Below are 13,214 nucleotides of genomic sequence, written 5' to 3'. Positions count from 1 at the left end.
AAATGCAGGCGCTTCAGGGGGGCTTTGCCCCCACCAGGACGTTGCCAGGCTACGGCCATGATTATGTAATCGGATGAGAGCAGTTTGCACTCTTTTTTTTCTTCTTGCGTGTAAAGCAGGGTGAAAGAGCGCCCTGTGCGTCCACTCAGAGGGACGTTAAAAAAGCTCGTGCTGTCCACCCCTCCGAGGCCTCCCGTCCACCTCCTCAACATACTGCTCCCTACTATATACCCAAAAGCATTCAGATTCCCACTGTTTTTAACATTTTTAATTCATTAATTCAACTCTCCTCCCAGTTTCTCCTCCTACCCGTCCTTGTCAGAGTCTGTACGCCGTAAATGGGCCTCTTTGTTGCAAAAACGGCCTCCTCCGCTGTTTCAGCCTTTGTCAACTTTCTCATGTAAATGTTTGATGGTTATGAGATACAAGCCTGGAAGTTGTTGCACTGGAACAGAGGTATTTACAAATCCAAAGAAAGGGGAAAGAAATGAGCTCCATTCTTGTAGACTTGGCTTCTTGAACTTTTGCGTTAGCCAGAAAGCAGTGAATGAATGGTGTCGGTGGATCTCTGTGAGGTGGTGCCATGTCCGCCTGCGAGGAAGGGCACTTGATAGTATAAAGGCGAGTACAAATGATCCTACTGTTAATAAAACAGGATAACCAGCGGGAATAAATCTACCAGAGTAACAACTATTTCACTTTCACAATGGGTCTGTGCCAAGGTGTTGTCTAATCATTATATCCTCTGAGATAAAGAAAAAAGTTGGGTAAAGTGAGTAAGATACTGTATAATGTGTTCATTTGTGGCGTCCCCAAAAGGTCCATTCTTGGACCAGTTCTGTTCTCTCTGTACATGCTTCCATTGCTTGAAGGATGAGCAGCAAATAGATGCACAAGTGCAGAATCAGGAACCGATGAAATATTTACAAAGTGGTGAAGTGGGCGGAGCAGGGGACCTTGAGACATCGTCAGCAGAGAGAAATCAGTATTAGTATTAGAACTTTGAGTTTGAATCTTTACACAAGGACTTTGTATAATCTTGGAATGTCTTGCTGTCTTTTGTATCGTTTCCAGGAGTGGGAATATAGAATTAGGACCCAGGAATCCAAGGGGAGAGAGGCAACGATGGAGAGTGGGCAGGCAGGTGAAGTGAAAGGTGAGTAGTTTTCTTTCTTTCTTTCAGGAGTAGATCAGCATTGTGGTGCCATTAGGACTGAGGAGAGCCGACTGAGGACTGTGAGCACGGGAAGATACCAGAACCAAGCCGCCACCACACTAGAGGAAAAAACTGACAAGAAACAGAGGATCACAAGTAAGACACCCAGTCACTTATAGAAAAACTAAGACCACGTGTAGTGCAAATGTGTGGTCACCAGTTCACTGAGGTAATGGTACAGATGGAGGATGTTCTGAGCTGATTCTAAACAGCAATAATTGATTATGTGACTGGACACAGGTGAGATCACATGGAACCATGAAGTGCGTTTCAGTGGCTCAGCCTGCCCACAGCTCCACCCAGAGGAAAAGGGAAACAGGAGGAGGAGAAACTGGGGCAGGCTGGAATCCTAGCATCCTTTTGGCTTCATTTTAAACATACAACAGATTTCATTTCACACTTATCTTGGTGATTCCCAAATCTATCTCCCCCCTTAAAGGGACACTACATCTCCTCCGAACACCTCACAGGACTGTCTAGATCAGTGGTGTCCAACCCTGGTCCTGGAAGGCCTCTATCCTGCAGGTTTTAGATGTTTCCCTGCTCTTCAGCAGGTCTTCAAGTTCTGCAGAAGCCTGTTAATTCAAATCAGGTGTGTTAAAGAGGGGGAAACAACTAAAACATGCAGGATAGTGGCCCTCCAGGACCAGGATTGGACACCTCTGGTCTAGATCACTGGTTCTCAGTGGGGTAAAACATTCAAGTCTAAATTCTTTGACTGATTTTGCAATATTGTTTTTATTTTTGACCGTATAAAACATGTAAACAGTTGCATTAAAAAAAACAAAGATGATGTTAAGTGTTTTTGTTTTTAATATCTATATTATTTGTCCTCTTTTTTTTTTTTTGTCTCGTGCTCCAGTATTATATTGCACTTGACATTTTATTTTACAGGTTCAGTTTTGGTCTGCCTCATATTTGACCCAATTTGTGCATAGATGAAAGAATGTTGCCTTTCCGTGCTGACAAGGACCAAGTCATTCCCTTTCTGTTTTCACACCAGAGTTTTAGGAAAGCGCTGTCATAGATGTCAAAAGGTCACTGAACGAGAATTACAGAGAAGAGGAGGAGGGAAATGAAGAAGAGAGGGGAAGGAGCGAGAACAGAACTGGTGACAAGTACAAAAACAAATGGACACAACAAGAACGGCGGGGGAAGGAAGAACAGGAGCAGAAGGAAACAGGAGAAGTTACAGACAAAAGTAGGTGTGTAAAGAGTCAGGACCAGGAGTGATGATGAAAGAGGCTGGGAGGATGAGGAGGAAAAGTCCTGTCGAAGGCTTCCTTTATTTTAACGGCTCCATTCTTCTTTTTGCCTCCCCTCTCTTTGTTGTTTCATGCATTCGACCCAGGATTGTTTCCTCCGCAGGTAGCACACGTTGCCCCTTTAGCTCCTGCTTTGTGAGAGCATGAAGGATCCTCACTGAATGCAAACTACACCACGGGTTGGGACCACAAATGTTTCTGCGTAGATGCAGAGCAAAAGAAAATAAGGAACTGAAAGCAGACAATGAGAGAAAAAAATAGAAATCAACTCAGTCCAGACAAAATGTTATAATAGACATTATTTTTAGGGACAGAATTTCATTTATATCTTGTGTTTTCATTTTCCTCACATTTCATTTTTCTGATTAGTAATCATGACGTGAGAGATAACATATAGCTCAACTTTCTGAACACTCTTTTCCCACTAAACCATTTCATCCAGGCCTGTCATCAGGAACAAAGGGTACATGTGAGGAGAGAGGAAAGAATGAAGCTCATTTAACCTGCTTGTATTCAGGATATCGTTCTTTCAAACAAAATCCACACCTCATGATCAAAGATGAGCGCTGGCTCAGCCCTTTTTTTTTTACAACAGACAGAAGCAACGCCCTGATTACTGCAGACGAGGCCCCAATCCGTCGATACAGATCCTGCTCCATCCTTCATCTGTTCCCTCCATGTTCAACAAGTAAACTAGATTTTGATTCCTCGTGCCTCCTACCAGAAACCTGTGGGATTTAATCTGAGCTATTGATCAGACACCCTTTTACAAAGTGTGGTGTAGCTTGAAATACAACATCTCTAAAACTGAGTTTCAGGTAAATATTTTAAAGGTGAAATAGTCCCATTTCCTTAGCAGAAGATCTCCTCCTGTGAAAAAAAGGGCTTTTCTATTCATTCTTTCCAATTTGTTTATCTGCACAGAGTTTTAGGTTTCAGCCAAAGTCTTGACGTTCTGTGAAAGTAAAGGCAAATTATCACCAATTTTATATCTGAAAAGGGCAGGAAGTTCTCCTTTGTGTAGCCAATGCAACAGGAAGGATGTACTGCTGCATTCTGTAAACACTGCCAAAATAAATGCAATTAAAAAAAAAGATGTTATTTTAACATTGTCACAATCACATGTACAAGCAAACAACAGAAAAGTGAGTTTTGTGCAACAAAATTAAAAAAAACTTTTATCAGACTCGATCATTGGCAGCCAAAACCGAGTCTAGTTTCAAACATGAAAGCTTCGAGACATTTCCTGTTGCCTCGTCAAGAAGCTTCTTGCACCTGTTTGCTTATAGTTTCTGTTTTGCTTCTGTTGCTGTGTCTTTCATCTCAAGATGGTTGATAGATTATTACAAAATTGTACCTCAGGACACATCACCCTGAAGAAACCTGACTTTCTGCTGCTGGGTGTGTTTATCGTCTCCTGAATTCATCGTTTGTGTGGTTCATTTCACTCTTCCTCTGGCAGAAACAGCAGATAACCAGCATGATAACATCTCCTCTGTGTTTCACTGCGTGCGTGGTGCTCTCGGCATGAAAGGAACTTCGATTTATCTCCTGTAAACAAACGGATGCTCGCATCACCAAAGATCTCTACTGAGGTTTCCTGTGTTTAAGATTAATATGAAACGAGGATATTTCGCCCATGGAGCCCTAGCTCAGTGTGCTGTGTGTCGTACAGCTGAAACAATCCCTTCAGATTGCTTCAGCTTAACCTGGAGGTTTTTAGCTTTCCTGATTGATAGTTCTGCAATGTGTAAAGACTGTTTTATAACTCTTTATTACCCCAAAACCGAAGCAAATCTTTTAGTTGTAAATCCAAATATAGACTGCTCTCAAAGAAGTATATTAACATAAGCTCTGAGTAACCTACCTCAGTAGACACAGTAAATGAACAAATGTAGAAAAAATATCAGCTGAAACCACAGAGGGGGGTATTCCAGAAAGAGAGATATGGAAACTCTGAGTCTATCACCATGGTAACAGACTTCGAACTTAACCTACTCACTGTTGTCATGTTTCCGATAAGACACCTCGACTTTCTACCAGTCCCCCTCCCACATAAAGCAAGCTGTCTGACGTGAGCTGCTTCTTTTAATTCAACCGGACTGACATCCAAGCAGAAGCACTTCATAACGCCTGACATCGGAGGACGATTCCGTCATTCCAACTTTCATCAAATTCACTCAAAAATAAAAACAAAATTCCCGCAGCAGTTAGGATTTGTATTATTGTTCCAATTGACATCTGTCACTTGTGAAAATCCACCCATCTTGGAGTTCCAGTAAGAGAATTTCGAGGTTCGTTTTCATGATTTTGCAGTCCAGATACAGAATTTCCTTCTCTGTATTTTTAATAGTCTTAGGTTTTTCTTTACTGTAGATATGATACAGTATTAGCTGTATTTTTCTAGCTGATGTTGATAATAAGTGAATAATCTTGACCCCTGCCTGTCCCTGTTTTTTCTTGTCCCATTTGTCCTCTCACCAGGTGGAGCTGTGGGCATGCTGGGAGATTAATTGGTGTTCATTGTCACCCTTTTGCTTTCAGTGGCAGGGAACAGTCTGTGTGTATGGGTGTGTGTTTGTTTGTCTGTCCTGTTAGCAAAATATCCTATGAACAAATTTTACTGAAACTCTCAGAAAGAAATCATCAATTGTACATCTACAACTAATAAACTTTTGGAGTAAATCTATTTAAGATGGCCGCCACAGCTAAGAGACCTTAGCAAACAGAAAAAAAATGTCTATAAATCAGTCAGTTTATACTGAGCTGAGGTTTTGGTGTGGTAGTAGCTGTGAGTCATTCCCAACACATACTCTGAGTGTTAACAGACAACGCTATCTTTGCCAATAAGTATTGGAATCAAGTCAATTCAGTTTGTTTGTTAGCAAAATATCTCATGAACCACTGAACAGATTTAAATGAAACTCTCAGAAAGTAATGATTGGATTTTTGTTCATGACTGTTTAACTTTTTAAATCAGTGCAATTCTAGATCGCCGCCATCGACCCTAACCAACACAGAAATGGCTATAACTTTGTCCAATTTGTCAATTTCTTTTATCATTACATTGCTCATGTACTATATATTATATTATATATTTATTTTCTAAATTTCCTTCCATCTTCTTTCACATCCTTTTGTATCAAAATCTGACATCCTGCTGCTGCCTCCTGCTGGAGATTATCAAACATGCAGGATGCTGTCAGCTTTTCAGATGACGTGTTTCTTCCTCAGCCTCTTGGATTCATTACTGTCTCTTGAAAAAAAATAATCCTTTATTATTTAATGTTAAACTGTAAAATTAAATTGAAAGATGTTCAGTATAAATGAGGATAAGAAGGTGTTTCATTTACTGCAAAGGTATGTAAGTGCTTTAGTCTGGATTTTTATTAACACTCACCTGAATCTTTATTTTTAAAAGCACAATATGCTAATTTAATTCGAGTTTTTGCAGAATTCACAAATTTACTTTTTCTGTGGAAAACTCGGTTTAATTTTGCACTTTGAAAGGAATGGAAAATATTCTTGATATAGATGAGGCAAAACAGAAGTATTACATTTTTTTTCCTTCTTTAATTATTATTTCACTACAGGTTTTTGTATATCTTGCTTCAGTGTTTTCAGTACTGGATTACTTTAGTTTTAAACACTGAAATGTGGTTCTAATTACTAAAAAGTGGATGTGTTTCACTGTTATTTTATTCATAAAACACTGTATCCAGAAGAGAGTCTCAAAGTGTCTAGTTGTTTCTTAGATTTCTTTGGATGTGCTTTAAATAAACAACACACCAAAAACCATAAATACAATCCAATCACTCTAACGACAGATAATACATTTGTGCTTCAGAGCTATGATGGTTTGAAAAGCTTTAAGCTTTGAACTGTTTCTGTAAATGTTACAGCTGCAGCTGCAATCAGAGGTTTGGGCATGACTGTCAAATATTTATTTCTGATGTGTGCTTGGCCTCATGGTCCTGATAATGTCCAACTTTCAACCATCTAGTCAGTGATCTGAGGGGAAATCAAAGAATTTTGAGGTCGTCATTCTACTGCATTATTCAGTGCACCTGCACCACAGCATGATGCTCCCACCACCATGCTTGACAGTTGTTTACGTAATTTGTAGGTTTGAAACCTTCACTTCGACTCTTCCAAAAGTACTTCTTATCACTGTGAAAAAAGCTGAATATTTGCCTCACCTGACCATAAAACGTCTTGTCCAGGAGCCTTTAGGCTCGTCAAGCAGGAGTGATTTGACTGTAATTGGATTAGAATCTGGATCTGTTGGGGACTAACATGGGTTTATGTTTTCAGCTTGAGAAAACATCTGTTGCAAATTGTCTAAAAAAAATTAACTGAGCTGAAATCAACTGAGGCAAAATATATATATATATATATATATATATATATATATATATATATATATATATATATGTACGTATGTGATATTTGCTGCTAAACAAGATATTTATCTTTAAAGGAGATTTTACAGTCAAATCAGTTCAGCAGATTTTTTTTACAATTCTAAAAGACATGTTACAGCATGGTTTGTACACAGTGTAGTCTACATAAAATGTTTACTTTTCATGTTTAAAACCTGTGTGTGATTTGAAATGAAGTCCTCCTCGTTTTGTTTGGTCAGAGGTACTTTCTCTGTCACAGCCTTGACCTTCAGATGATATCCTCATACGTGTTGGAGCAAACGGAGGAGTAGTTCCAGTGTTCTTGTTTTACTCTTTAATTGAATCAGCTTAATATAAAAACCCATTAGGCGCCTGGGACACGCACACGCACGCACGCACGTGGGCACGTCACGCGTAATATCGGCTATATAAAGTCTGCACGATCGTTCGAATTCCTCTCTTTGCATCTGGACTTGAGCCGGTGTGGACAGAATACCTACTCTGAGAAAAAACGAAAAGACTTGCTGAAAAGGATTCAAGATGACCTTCGGAGAAGACGTCTTCTTCTGGGGACTGCCCAAGGGACTCCGTGTGGCCAACGTATCCGTCGGAGGTCAGGCAACTTTCAGCTCCTTTTTAGATTTTTTTGTAGTTGACTGCACGGTAAAGAAAATCCTGCCTAAACGTGACAAATATGCTTTAAAACACACTAATTGGTGATAGAAATTAGGGCGGCGCTTTTATTTAAAGGTAAAAAGTATGTTGTGTGTATAAGTTGTGACATTTGAGCTTGCAGGGGGAAATGAAAAAAAATCTTTGATGCTTGTACCGTCTGAAATAATAATTTGCGGTAAAAAAAAATTAAATGGCTGAATTCTCCCGGTAAAAGTGTAGAATTGAACAACGGTTGGGATGATTTGAAAACATCACTTATTTTGTTTTGAGAGCTGCGTGTTTTAACGTTTTGGCGTCGAAAATAGCAAAAACCAAAATGGCGACCGGGTCAAAATTTGTAAAATGCCACATAAATATTTTTTTGTTGCTATGGTGGAGATGCTGGAACTTTGGGCTCCGGCCTTCAGAACGTTAGGCGGATGACGTGCAGGTGCTTTGGCCGCGTGACGTCAGCACGCAGCGTAACTTAGCGACCGAGAAGCTAATGTAGCTAACTAGCTACAAGACTTGTGTTGTGGTGCATTTAGCTAATTCTCTGTAATTATTTTCATATGGCGTAGATACTAAGAGTTCATACGACCTGTTTCTGTACAAAATACCTAAACTTGTTTTTATTTATAGTAATAAAAAAGAATAACTTTAAAACCTGCTGCTGTTTGTTATTGTTAACATATGTCTGTCACATTAAGTAAAGCTAACGTTTCTATGTGTTTTGTTCTTTTACACTCAGCTGCTTTAATTTAAAATATTTTTACTAGTCATGCCTCCTCAGGCTGCAATAATTATTAAATAAATGCTATTCTATATTTTAAAACACTTTAAAAGGGCGTTCTCAACTGGAACAACCATTTTTATTCAATTACAGTTACAATTTATTTGTTGTTAATAATTTGTTATGTTTATTTTCCTGTTTGTGAAAGTTCTACAGTTCGTCTTGTAGGACATATCTATTATATGACTGCATTTAAAAAAATGTTTTGTGAACTATAATTTGTGCACAAATTGTATACATAATGTGTATTATGTTTATGTGTTTAAACATTGTTTTTAATATATAAATGTTTATTTACGAAACGTGACAGAGTTTAAAACTGCCATTAAAATCATGCATGAACGTATAAAAATGTTATAACTGTCGTGTTGAATATCAGAGAGGCGTGATGGTACAGTCATAAAGTATCTGTAGTTTTGCTCCTGACAGTCGTAGATTGTAAATATTTGTTAATCACTTCAGTAATGATTGTAGCTGATTGTTCTCGTCTGTCGATTTGATAAATGTTCAGATCTTAAATGGATCTTATTTTTCATCAGGTGGCCTCGGCCAGACAGTCTGGTTTCCACGGCCTGTTCGGTATGAGGTCTTGGATCCGCACATGCGTCCTGCTCCTGTTGGGGCTCCTGCAGGTGCTGCTAGGACTTCTGCAGGTGCTGTTTGTGCTCCTGTAGCTCCTGCGAGGGCTCGTGTAGCTGCTCCTCGGGTTCCTGCAGCTCGTGCTGTGGTTCCTGCAGCTCCTGCTCGGGCTCCTGCGGGTGCTGCTGGGACTTCTGCAGGTGCTGTTGGTGCTCCTGTAGCTCCTGCGAGGGCTCGTGTAGCTGCTCCTCGGGTTCCTGCAGCTCGTGCTGTGGTCCCTGCTGCTCCTGCTGGGGTTGCTGGGACTTCAGCAGGTGCTGTTGGTGCTCCTGTAGCTCCTGTGAGGGTTCCTGTAGCTGCTCCTGGGGCTCCTGCAGCTCCTGCTGTGGTTCCTGCAGTTCCTGCTGGGACTGCTGCAGCTTCCCAGACCTCAGGCCTCACCTCCACAAAGAGGAGCAGGGAGGACTGCTGCTCCAAGCAGGTTAGTGTGAAGAGGCAGAGGATGGAAGATGAGAATAACCAACAGCATTCTCCCCCCTCAGATTCCTCTCCATCGACTTCCGACGGCAGCTCCTTGAGGTTCCGAAGATACTTCGAGAGGCCTTTCCCGTGGGAGGAGGATGACAACTAGAGTCCCACAACCCTGCGTACTGCAGGATTGGAAAACCTTTGCGCCTGGCGAGGTTTGAAGTGCCTTAGGTAGCGTCTTGCTCCAGGGCCAGTTTGTAAATAGTTTGGTTATTTAAAAAGAGGCTGTCATTTAAACAAAACTGAAGGTTTCATGGGCTTAACTGATTGAAAAGTTCAGAGCAGGAACAAAAAAGGTGGAGAGAAATGGTCTGGCAAAGAAAACATGCACAACATTACAGATCTGTAGCGATCACTAAAACAATGCAGTTAACCTGAGCTGGTGGACCGACTGCTGGAGGGACAGTGATAGATTTATGCACTTTGGCTGGAGGTGAGGACCCAAATTCAAATGTGAGCAGGACAATAATGAGAGAGAAAAACTTAGATCTTAGATCTTAAACTCCCACTCCCACGTTGCTTTCAGTCCCTGAAAGCAACGAAAAAAAATAACATTTATTTGCTAGGTTATTTTGTTTTTATTTTTTATTTTTTTGTTTGACTGGTGCTGGCACTTGAAAACCAAAGGTGAGTATCTTTTTAAAAGATATGTTCAAAAAATGTTATGTGTTTACAAAATGTATTAATATTTATTTTTATTTTTTTAATGGCAGGTTATCAACGGGGGGAAACCCTTAAGATAAGTACCTTTTCAAAAGAAATGTTTAGAAACTTTAGTGTATTTACAAAGTTTATGAATAATAATGTTTCCTTTTTGTTTGTTTTTAGGGAGCTTAGAGGTTCTTAACACTTGGAAAACAAAGGTAAATACATTTTTAATAGAAATGTTTAGAAAATGTAGTAGTATTTTTAAAATTTACTAATATTTATTCTGTCTTTTTTATTGCAGGTTTTTAACAGGGGAGAAACCCCTAAGATAAGTGCTTTTTAGTAGAAATGCTGAGAGTTTGTATTGTCATTTTCTTGTGAAATTACAAATATTTATCATTTATCTCTTTATATTCTGTAGGTTGCTAACAGCTAAAAAAAAAAGCTGGAAAAAAGGTAAGTACGATTTAAAAAAAACATCTATATATTCTTGTAGGTATATTTACACAATTAATGCACATTAATGTTTGTTTTTTTGTAGGTTGCTGACACCTGGGAAAATATATTTAAAAAGATAAGTACTCTTAAAAAGATATACTTAGAAAACCTGATATATTATAAATTTCATGAATGTTGATCTTGTGTTTTTTGTTTGTTTTGTAGGCTACTAATAACTGGCAAAAAACAAAGGTAAGGATCTTTTTTTTTAAAGAAATGTCTAGAAATGTTATGTGCTTACAAACTTTAGTAATATTTATCTGTTTTCTTGTTTGTTATTATTTTTGTAGGTTGCCTTCTGCTGAGGAAATACAAAGATAAGTATCTTGAAAAGAAATGCCTAGAAAATTCTATGTATGTGAAAAATGTGTAGTTATTATTGTGTGTGTGTGTGTGTAGGTGCTAACAGCCTGTGAAGGACCGCTGACCTGTCCAGGAGGTACCTGCTTCTCACTCGCAGAGGAAGATCTCGCCAGCAGAGGATCAAGTAGGAACAGAGCGGGGCTGTATGGCTGCTAAAGACTGGAATAAAAACAGGTAAGTGTCTTTAGAAAGTGTCCAGACAATCCTTTTTATTTAAACAGCCTGTGATGGACTGGTGACCTGCTCAGGCTGTACCTGCCTCTGGGACCAGCTCCAGGCAGCTGAGGGGGGTCCAGGTCTCCGTCTGTCCCTCACAGGACTCCAGTCCAGACAAGTCCACCTGGATGTCTTCTGTGCCGTCCTCCTGAACTTCTGGTTCTGCCTGGTCTTTCCTTCCAGGCCCCCTCCACCTGCCCAGTGTAGGATGGACTTTTTAAAACTCTGGCAGTGACAGCTGCAAAAAAAATAAATAAAACTTATAACCAATATTAACTTTTTTTGGTGTGTATTAAAAAGGTTTTCATGTGTTCTTGATTACAGTAAATATAAAAGATGACATTTCTGTATTTTGTGTTGAGGCTTTAAACCCCACTTCACTTTAAATGCTGGAACACACACACTGTTGTCTTTGTAACACACACATTTCTTCAAAGTACAGCCTCAGATATAAAGACGGTATAAAGTGGTTGGCATGACAACCAGACGAGTGAGACAAAAAGTTGTTAAATCAAAGGAGGCTGAAGAGTCAGGTGACTCTGACAGGGACTGAAACTGAAGGTGGTCTCTGCGTCTCTGGGACTTGAAGCTTCTTCACAGAACTACAGTAAGGAGACAGAAGACTGGTGTCCTCTCTGTCCTCTGGGTTACCTTCAGAGCCCAGACCTGAAACAATCCGCCTCTTTTCCTTAAAGTCACTCAGTCGAGGCTTTTCAGACAAAACTAACAATAAATGTGAGGACAAAAATAATAGAAATCCTCACAGAAGCAGGTTAGACAACATGAAAACCTAGTCATATTTACCTCTGAGCTGCAAATAAAACCCTGATGTTATAAATTGTGAATTTTTCCTCATGAGGAAAAAGAAAACATTTGAGAGCCATCAAAGGCCTCCAGTTGGGGAGTTTTTTCACCAGCAGACGGCGGTATAAAACCTCTAAACCAGAGGATAAAAACATGTAAACCATCTGTTTCCTGAAATATCTTAGTATCTGTAAAACAAACAAGATTTGACTGAAAACAGTGAACATCACAATGATGAAACCAAACACTTATAGGTTTATGAAAAATGTGGAAGCAATTTGCTGACAACAAAAATGTACTTGTTACCGTCATCCTAAATCTTAGTTTTGTTTTTAATACATTATTATTATTATTACTACTGATAGCAGGAAACAGGGCACTCCTGCAGTCTTGTGAGAAAGTCTGCATCATGTGTGCCATTCCATCATACACAGCCTCACATCAGGAAGTGAATCAGTCGGACTCACTGACTCAGTGATGTACTTTGTTCAGGACAACACTGCGCCCACTGTGGCAAAGATCTTGGCAGGAGACATCCCCCTCTGACCCATGTCTTTGAAGACTTATCAGGTTGTTTGAGTTTTCACTGGCTCTGTGGTCAAAGATGTGGAAAAGCTCCACCGAACATAAAAAAGACGTACAAATGCTAATGCCATGTGTTCAGTTGTAAAAGAAAGAAAATGTAACATCAAGACAAGAAAACAACAAAAAAAAAAGGTTTGTTAAAGAACAGCTGGACTGTGGGTAAAAGGGATATTTGGAGAGGATTGATCAGTTTGCTTTGGGCAAAGAGACAGAAGTTTTGGTGCGGATTCCATAAAACATTAATGTGACTACATGGAAACATATTGATGATACAGAGCTGGGGGAGTGGGTCAGATGTTCCAGATGTGCGTCAGTCGGAAACAACACAGCTGATCCAGGTCATCGACACACAGATGGGAAAATGAACAGGTCATGTTGTTCACCTGTTATATAACCTGAGCAGCCCTCTTTGTTTATGTGTCATCTGTCAATTTGATGTTTCAGACAACAACAACAAAAAAAACATGTCATTAAATAAACCGTTTTCATCAAATCCAAATATATTTTTTAACATTTTCTTCCCAATTTTTAGACTTGGATGAACATTTTACTTTATTCATTAGGAAGAAAGTGAAGTTTTTGTAAAGTCGTTACAGAGCAGAATGCAATTAGTTGTAGCTTTGTGACAAATAAGTAGTTAGATTTTTCCAGGCACGGTCAGC

The 13,214-nt window shown here is 39.5% G+C and overlaps 1 long non-coding RNA gene across 1 annotated transcript; it reads left to right on the top strand.

Annotated features, from left to right (window-relative positions):
* The first annotated feature begins 8,893 nt into the window (after positions 1-8,893).
* LOC112451468 lies at positions 8,894-11,433 on the top strand. The gene is made up of 3 exons (XR_005233424.1): positions 8,894-10,776; positions 10,875-11,121; positions 11,196-11,433. It is a non-coding gene; the product is annotated as an uncharacterized LOC112451468 (long non-coding RNA).
* The last annotated feature ends 1,781 nt before the right edge of the window (positions 11,434-13,214 follow it).

This window comes from Kryptolebias marmoratus, linkage group LG7, assembly GCF_001649575.2.
Source record: "Kryptolebias marmoratus isolate JLee-2015 linkage group LG7, ASM164957v2, whole genome shotgun sequence".
NCBI classification, from domain to species: Eukaryota; Metazoa; Chordata; class Actinopteri; order Cyprinodontiformes; family Rivulidae; genus Kryptolebias; species Kryptolebias marmoratus.
The sequence above is the reverse complement of the archived record's forward strand: the minus strand, read 5'-3'. Positions and strand labels throughout refer to the sequence as shown.